This window comes from Tupaia chinensis, unplaced genomic scaffold (assembly GCF_000334495.1).
Source record: "Tupaia chinensis unplaced genomic scaffold, TupChi_1.0 Scaffold000226_1, whole genome shotgun sequence".
NCBI classification, from domain to species: domain Eukaryota; kingdom Metazoa; phylum Chordata; class Mammalia; order Scandentia; family Tupaiidae; genus Tupaia; species Tupaia belangeri.
In genome coordinates, this window is record NW_006159701.1 from 8,238,880 (window position 1) to 8,248,306 (window position 9,427).

Sequence of the window (9,427 nt, forward strand, 5' to 3'; positions counted from 1 at the left end):
GATTTCTCGCTTTCTGTCTCTATGTCTCTCTCTGGCAAGCGCACACGCCCTACAGTGAAAATCTCTCCAAAAAAAAAAGAAAAGAAAGAAACTGTGGTTAAGAGCACAGATCCAGGGCCCTGCCGATAGCCTTGGCTGTGTCGCCCTGAGTTACCCGACTTCTCTGCCTCAGTTTCACCATCTGTAAAATGGGGACTGTGGTGGTTCTACCACACAGGAGCATCATGAGGATTAAGTGAGTTAATCAGATCCAGGGAAGGGCTGCCTGCTGTTATTGCTATGTAAATGTTACGGGGGGGAATGCTATTGGTGTCTGTACAAATAAAGTAATAAATAAAAGAGTAGGTTAGTAAGGCTCACAAGGGCTGCAAAGGTATTTCTTGCTCTGAGGGGACTCAGGACCAGCAGACTCTGCCCAGCCCGACCAGGGCTCCCCTCTCCTATACCCCAAGGGGCTTGCCTTATGCCCAAGATCATCAAAATGGCACTAAGCCCCCTCTGCTGTCCTCGGCGCCAAATGGCTCAGCCCTCTGTGGTTACTTGTCAGGGCCATCCTGCCTTCCTCCCAAGTCCAGGCTGGCGCCCTGGGACCACTATCCCCCCCCCGCTCCGCAGGAGTGAGGGTGAGAAGTGCCCGCCCATCCCAGCACAAAGCCAGGCACACAGGCGTCCTGAGAAGTGACCCAGATGCAGGGGCTGCCCCAGGGCCCTCCCTGGTGGTGGTGTGGGGCACAGGCTGCAGAGCCACATGGGGCCAGGGGACACACTCCACCCGCCCACTGCCTCATCCCCTCCTAGCCCGTGGTACTACCGAGGGCCCGCCATGTGCCAGGGAGTGTGCTAGAGCCTGGGGTGAAATGAGCAAGCCAGACGGAAGTCCCTGCTCGCCCGGCCTCGCAGCACTGGCTCTGTTGCCTCTGCCTGGCCCTCTCTGAACCTCAGTGTCCTCTTCAGTCAAGCAGGTAGCAGCACGTGTCCACCTCCTGAGGTGTGGCCTCGTTAGAGGGAATCCTTCAAAGAGGGCTCAGGGTATAGTAGAGACCGACACCCAAACATGGAGTTCCTTCTGCCACATCCCACTCTGTGGGCACCTCTTCTGTGGCCCCGTCAAACTGGGCATTCTACCAGGGCAGTGGCATGGCAGGGTCCCCCACACCCCGACCACACTCCAGGACACCCCTGACAGCACAAGTAGGTGCCTCTGCGCCCGCCAGGAGAGTGCTCTGCACACTGCAGTTGACGTGCACATCACAGGGGCCTCGGCACCTGCACACAGTAGGCACTTTGCATGTTGTAGGATTAAGGAAAAGCTGTGAGCAAGGAAAGGGGGTAGGGGCCATGTCTGCCACCATGTTCTGTCTGTGGCTGAAGGGGGAGGGCCTTGCTCCACCCCCCAGGCCTGGATACAGGTGAAGCCACTGCCCTTGGCATGGGGGTGCCCAGAGAGCCAATTCTAGATCAGCTGTGCCCCACCTGCATGACCCTGTGTGACCTACCCCAGCACACAGCACTGACCCCTGCCCTGCCTGTTCCAAACACATACGAGAGAAGCCGTCTCAGAGCTGGCCAGCACGCCAGTCACATGCTACCATTCCACAGCACTGATAATTCGTTAACGACTCCCCACGAGGCCAGGACTCCTAGTCTGCTCCCCCTCTGTCCCTGGCATATGGCAGGTGCTCCATGAATGTCTGCCAGATGAATGAATGTGTCAATGCATAAGCTGGTGGACCTGCAGCCCCCTGCTCTCCTGCAGGCCCATGGCAGTGGCCATCAACCAGCAACCACCTGCCCTGGGCCACCCTGCCTCTGGGCCTCTGTCCGTGCCCGTCTCTGCCCGTCCTGCCTGTCCCTGTCTAGCCCTTTACGTCAGAGTCTTGGAGCCTGATTACAGGGCCCAACCCCAGCAAGGTCTTCCTCAGAACGGCTGGGCCCACGCCAAGCTCCCTCACTGCCCAGCAGAGGCCTCACTCCTCACCATGCCCCAATGGCAATCCCCCCATAAGAACAGAGATGGCCACTGAGCACTTACTGTACATGTCAGGCATTTTCCAAACCATGTTTGCAAACTGACTCTCGCAGGCTTCGCGATAGCCCTAGGAGGTAGGTACAACTACCGCTCCATTTACAGATGGCAACGCTGAGGCTCAGAGAGGTCCCGTGGCTAGTGACTAAGGGAACCCCCACCCAGAAGGCACTCCCAAAGCACTGCATCAGGGCCTGAGGCACAGTGCAAGGACTCCGTTCCCAAGGCCTGTTCATGGGATGTCTGAGTGAGACCCGGAGGAGGGGACGTGCAGGTCTCGGTCAGCACTACTGGAGTCGGGGCCACCAGTAACCCGTCCAGGAAAACGGTCATGGGGTGCAAACAAGAGAACAGACATGGCCGCCCACCTACGATACTGCCTCAGGCTCCCACGGGGCTGCTGTGCGTGGACATGCTGCATGCGTCGCTCTCCCACTCCCCACCGGAGGAGGCCTATCGCACACCCATTTTATATATGGACAAACCGAGGCAGGGAGGAAGGGCTTGCCTGGGGCTGCGGAGGACCAGCCGCCAGCTCGCTCTGCTGACAGTGCCAGTTCAACATGGTCCACGCCACTGATCCCCACCCTGGGGGGTGTGCCCTGCGAGGACTGAGAGGTCATCTCATCTCAGCCGACTCCCTAAGGGCTGCTGGGAGCAGGCAGTCTGGAAACATTAGCTATGTGAACTTGTGAACTCCTGGGATCAGACGAGGTAGGCGACGTGCCAGTCTGCAGAGCCGGCTCTGGACTGCGTGTGAGGGCAGGGGACAAGGGGGCAGAGGGGCCAGCTGGTGGCTCAGTGCTAACGCGAACCTCTGGGCTGCTGGGCCCGCATGGGACGTCTCCATTCATGGAGTCACTGAGGCTGCCTATGCACACGCACTCACACGCACACGCATGCTCGCAGCTGGCTGAGCTGGGACGATCTCGGCATAAGACCCCTTTGGGATGCCTGTCTCTGTCTTTTTCTGTCTCTCTCTTTCATGGAAGAAATAAACTAGAAAGAAAAAAGAAGGAAACAAAAGACAGTGGGGTCTGAAGAGCCACTGCGTCCTGCCCACATGGCCTCTGGAGCTACCGGCCAGGCTGGCCTCTGCCCCTTCCTCATCATGAGATGCCTGAAAGGGGGCTTCCCTGGTGTCTGCACCTACAAAATGGACTGGCGGCCTTTTCTAGCATTTGCTAGGGGTGTTCCACCTCCTTTCTTTTCTTTTCACGTACACATAGACAGATAATGAGAGAAAGTGAGAAATCACCCCCGTGGGGTGTGGCCACGCCTCAATCCCCTCTCCTCCAATCTCCTCCTGGTATCCTGGGCACACCTGCACATGTGCCCAGTGTGATTTTCAAGCCGCCAGGTCCAGGACTCGAACCGCAATCAGCCATGTGGGAGTCCAGCACGTCAACGACAACACCCCCACTAGTGCCGGCCACACGGGCAGCTGCAGCCCGGTTGGGGAGGGGACGTCACCAGGGAGGCTTCTCGCCAGGAGGCAGCCAGGCCGCAGGAAGGTGGTCCCTCCTGGCCTGGGCCCAGGGCGCAGTGTTTACTGAGCGCTTACACTGTGCCAGGCAAGGACAAAGAGCCATTGATCAGATCATGACAACCGGATTGGGGCTGATAATCCCTGGGCAGGAAGCAATTATTAATCATCGCCAAGGACACCCAGGAGCCCCCAGACCTAGACTGCAGGGTATAAGTGTGTGTGTGTGTGTGTGTGTGTTGGGGGCTGTCTTCTATCCTGGCCAGAGCGTCTAAAGGCTGGGGGGACCAGAGGAAGAATCACCTTCCACACAGGGGCCTTTGCAACTGGGGGTCCGTTTCCCCAGCTCGGCCTGGGCTGCTGGGCCAGGAGTTGCCAGCAATGGGGGCCTCCGGGATTTCCCCTGATCCCACTGGGTGAGGGACAAGGACTATCCTGCCCCTCCACGTCCCCACAGCCGACGTGCACAGAGGCAGCAGCTCCACACCCACAGCTGGGCTCAGGCCGATCTGTGTATCAGGACCCTGAGCTCTGAACACAGCCGTGCCTGCCAGGCCCGCTGAGGACCAACGGCAAGGGCCTGCAAGCTGTCGCCGTGCTGCTGTCCCCGCTGAAGTACCACCAGGAGAAGGGACCCTCGGCCTCCTGCAACTGAGGAAGCACGGGCTCCATCTTTCCTGCCTGTCCTCCCCTCTCCCCTTCTCTGTCCTTTCTCTCACTTTCTTCCCTGAGCGGCAGAGGTACCCCCTACAGGGTCCTCACGCCATTATTCACTCCCAGCCTCAAGCCAGCCGGGACCACAGGTACACAAGTGCCCTATGAAGGACCTCGGGATGCAAACCCAGGCCCCTCCCAGGTGGCCTCAGCGTCGAGGAGCACTGGGTCTGAGGCTGGCAAGAAATCATGAGATCTTAGACAGCTTGGAGTCCTGGCACTGCGCTATGGGCCCCCTCTAACCCATGGCCCCAGAGGTCAGGGCTCATCAGCCTCTATCTAGCCACCCTGAATACGTAATTCTAGGGCACGAATATATACACTGTGAGGACCAGACCATGCCCAGAGAAAGCCTTCATCCACCTGTGAGCGGCACACCTGCCAGGCTTGGAAGGAGTTGTTGCTGGAGAGGTTTTTTGTTTGTTTGTTTTTGCTATAGGCCGTGTGCGCTTGCCAGAAAGACAGAGAAAGAGAGACAGAAAGCGAGAAATCACCCCTTGGGAGATGGCCACACCACAATCCCTTCTCCTCCATTCTCCTTTCGGGATCTTGGACACGCACACACACGTGCCCACATGAGTTTAAGCCACCTGGTCTGGACTCGAACTGTGGTCGACTACATGGGAATTCAAAGACATAGCCATTACGCCAACTGCTGGTCCCAGGAAGGATTTTTAAATTTATGGTCACTGACGTTAAAGTGAACCATCCGGAGGCCAGCTGGTAGCGTGGAGGTTAAGGCAATTGGATCCCACATGGCTGACTGTGCAGTTCAAGCCCTGGACCTGGTGGCTTGACAAACACTCCAGGTACACATATGTGTGTGCTTAAAATCTCAAGAGGAGAATGGAAGGGATTATGCTGTGACCATTGCCCCAGAAGGTGATTTCTCATGCCTGCCCCTGATTGGGAGTACTCTATAGCAAATTTAATAAAAAAAAAAAAGCCAGCCTGGCCTCCAACCTCCCCTGCCCCTGCCCAGCTTACAGAGGTTTGGGCAGAAAGTCTCACACCTTTGGAGGGGGGACACCTTCTCCAAGGAGACCTCTGGGGCATTTCTGTCTGTCTCACCGACAGCACCAACTGTCCCAGGAGTCCAGACCCTGTGCCCACAGAGGCCCAGAGAGCTGAGGGGATGCACACTGCCCCCCAGGCCACCCATGGCCTCCCTGCTTGCCAGACGCACAGAAGCCCATGAGAAGGAAGAAGGCTGAGAGGCGGCTCTGCCCCAGACCACTGGGCAGTCAGCAGGCATGGCTGCACCCCTCGAAGTTCAACTACAGCCCTGGGACATGTATCAGGCTGGCATGGCCTGCCAGAACAGGAACTGTCCTCTGGCTTCCTCTGTCCCCACCCCACGTAGGTTTCAGGAGGTGGGAAGCCAGGGACCGTACCCCAGCAATGGGCAACACGGCCGGGATCCCACCTCCTCTCTGTCCCAGGATGTGGCTTATTCTTTAACTGCCCCTGGGCTGAGGGCAGAGGGAGGGTGACACCTCAACCAGTGGGAAGCCTTCCGTGCGCCTCTTCATGGAGAGTGGGGCGGGGGGTGCACGCGAGACCTGTTCCTGTGTGCCCCTCCCCACACACTGCCCTCTCTGGCCCCTGCAGGACAGCAGTGTGGCTGTACGAGGACACATTCTGTGCCAAAAGCCTTCCTTTGTGCCCACCGCCCACCGGCCCCCATCAGGCGCCCTGTGAGTCAGCCCCTGCCAGCAGGGCACAGACTTCCTCCCTCCCGGGCCTCCCTGGGGACACGCGTCCTGGGCAGCGGCCGGCTCCCCCCACCCCCTCCTGATGGGGGGGCCACATCCGGGTGGGCCCCCAGAGGCTCAGGCCTGGCTCACGAGGAAGCCCACAGTCTAGCCCCCCTTGCCGACCCTTGACAGGGTGGCGTGGGAGGAGAAATCTCCCAGCCATCTGCTCAGCTGCTGGGTTTCCGGCCAGGGCGGGGACACCAGGAGGACCTGCTCCCCTGGGGAAATGTCCCTTGCTGCTGCTGGAAAGAAGTCCTTGGGACTGGGCTGCCCAGAGGCCACCAACAGGAACCCAGAAAACACGGGTCCCCAGGCTGCCAGGTCCGAAGAAGAGGGGATCTGGCGGAGCCATGGTCCTGCCACCAGGCCTTTGGGCCTGCCCAGTCCCCGAGGAAGCTCAGGTCCCCAGAAGCCGGGGACCTGGGGTACAGAGCTCCTGGGTCCAATTAGGCCTGACTCAGCAAGTGACCCCAGCAGAGTCACTTCCCCTGGGCAGCCAGCCCCCCTCACTTTCCTTGGAGAGAGTGGGTGGCTGGGAACGCACGGCCCACGCCACACCTCGGGACTCTCCTCTGCCGGATGGAGACAGCTTCCTGTCCCCTCCCCCGGGGATGCTGAATGCTGGGGGCCCCAGGACCACTGTCTCAGGAAACCTGGCAACCAAGTGCCAGCCCCTCGTGGGCATTACTAGCTGCAGCTCACACTTACTGAGCTCCGACTGAATGCCAGACACCGTGCACGCCTCCTCTTCTCGAAACAACCCTTTCGGGGAGTCCTTAGTACCCCCACTTCACAGATGAGGAGACCCACAGCTCAGAGAAGCCGAGGGGCACGCTCAAGGTCACACAGTTGTAGCAATTACAGTTGAGACAGGTGAATCCCCGCTCTGTGCCGGGCTCATGGACATCACACAGCCACCCCAGGGAGGCCAGCACGCCCCGACCCCACCCCTGCCAGGTGAAGTCCAGAGAGGTCAGGTGACAGCCACAGCCTCAGAGCTAGGGACTGGCAGAGCCAGGGGATGCGAAGGCTATGGGGCTACCAGCGGAAGTGGGACTGTAACAGGACAGACCCCTGACTACACACCAGAGCGCTTTACACGCTCCAAAGCCATTAGAAATCCTTTCAGAGACTGACTTAATTACCTCTGAGAGGTTAAGAGACCCACCCACAGATTCACAGCAATGGGAGACCCTCTAGGAGATCACCCACTGGGAAATATATAAACTGAGCCCCAAAGGGGCCCAGGACCCTCCTCACTGATGGCCCCGGGCAGGCAGCACTGGGACCGGCAGCTAGGAGGCCCCGCTAAGCACCTTGGGCTCTGCTCCCTGCTGCCCTCAGAGGCTCCCTGGGAGTAAATGTCTGGAGGGGCACAGAGGACAGCCCAGGTCCCCCCGGGCTGATCTGCAACCCAGCAACCCAGCAGCTGCCAGGCTCCGGCGCCCCGACACCTGAGCAGCTGCACTTGCACAGGGTCCTGTCTGAGTCGAGTTCTGCATGGCAGAGATACTGTGTCAGGGGTGGGGGACCAACAAGCAGAGCTAACAGCCCCTTCCATGTTCCTACTCTCCCTCCTGACCGAGCTGCTCCGACACTAAATTCACCCCCTCCGCGGTAGACAGTATTAACACACCCATTTCACAGAGGAGCAAACTGAGGCCAGAGTGGTTAGGCAAGGCCTCAGAGCCAGGAAGTGCTTCATCCTGCCCAGGCCTTCAGACTCCTTCTCCCTAAGACTCAGGAAATGCAGGTGCGAGAGACAGTCACCGGTGCACGAAGGTTCCACAGCCAGCGACGGTCACCACCACCTGTTACGGACCTGCTCGGTGCCAGGAGCAGGTGCTTTTTCACACTCCAGCTCATTAAATCTTCACCGCAAACCTGTAATTGCCCCATTTTACCCAGGGGGAAACTGAGGTGCCACAAAGAGGTGGTGGGAGAACACGGGTGCCACGTCTAGGACCCTCCTCCTTTCCTCCTCTGCTTCCACAGAGCCCTGTAGGCGCTCGGACTCCAGTAGTCTCTGGGGCCCGAGGGGACGCACAGGAGTTCTAGGAATGGTGGCCCTGTGACTCAGAAGGGTTTTCCCTCCTAGAGAGGGGTTGTGGGAAAAGGTTCAGAAAAAGCATCCTGAAAACCCTTCCAGCCTCCCCGGGGGGCCCTGGCCTCTAACCCGTGGCTCAGCTGAACGCGGTTGCCTCCGCCTGCTCTCCCTAGGGCTGGGCCTCCACCCCCGCAGGGTCAGGGCAGCTCGGGAGCTGTTTCCAGGCGGCCAGGTCAGTGATGGGAAATCCAGACACGACATGCACCTGCATCCCTGGAGACCCGGGCACCCACCTCGCGAGCAGAGGCCCTGGGGCTGGCCTATGAAAAGAATGGGGGCAGGACTGCAAATGGTCTGGCAGGATGGCCTGGCTGCCCCGGCAGGCCAGGCAGCTGGTGGGGGCCAGGGGATGCTAATCTCAGGCCAAGCGTTTGGATGGGACCTCGGCTCTCCTGCAGACACTGCCTGGCCAGGCCCTCTACTCTGAAGCCCCCCTGCCAACGATTTCACTTCCTCCCACTTGGCCCAGCCTGGCTGTGCCCCTCCCTGGGGGCCCCCAGCTGCAGGCAGTGACCTCCTCACCTACATCATCGTGGCTGGGAATGGGGAAGAGAAACGGGAAAATGAGGAAACTAGAGAGAAAAGCAGCAGGGCAGGCAGGGGGTCCCTCCCCAGTTCCTCAAATGCACTCCCCCCTGGAAAAGCTCCCCTGGCCAGAGTGAGGGAAAGGAGGGGATTTCTGCCGCAGATGCTCTGCCCCGAAACACCCTCCCAGCAGTGGGACCTAGACGATGAGGCCGCCTCCCCTTTTTTGAAGGGGCTTTCCCTAGGAGCCCCAGGTTGGGGGGGTGAGGGTGTCAGCCTAAAGACACCCCCTAACCCTAGTGAACGCTCAGCTGCAGCCGCATGTGGGTGCTTGGCTGGCCCACCTCCAGAGTGCAGGGGCGAGGAGAGGGGTTTCCTGAATGGGGGGTACCCTCTTAGTCACATGGCGGAGAATCCCTGAGCCCAGCAGCCCGCATCCTTTCCGGGCAAGTGCTCGTGCATCTCCCGGCCTGGTTGCCTGCTTTCGCTTTCCAGGTGCCAATGGCGACTCTCGACCCCTCCTCACCTGGCCCAAGTAGAGGGGACCGCTGCGGTGGCCTGCACAGGCTACTTGGGGGTGGCCTGGGGGCGTCGGCTATATCCTCTCCCGGCCCCCTCCTCCTTACCCCTTAGGTCCCAGCACGTGTGTGGGTGTGGAGAGTGTGGGTGGGTGGTGTCACAGGAGCTGGGAACGGTCACCCCTGAACACCTCTGTCCCAGGGAGCTGCTGGCGGGGGCAGGACTGGGCAGACCAGGACCCGGGCCTGCTCTTCCCCTCCTTAAGCCCTTCCAGCCTCGGAGGGGCGAGCGCC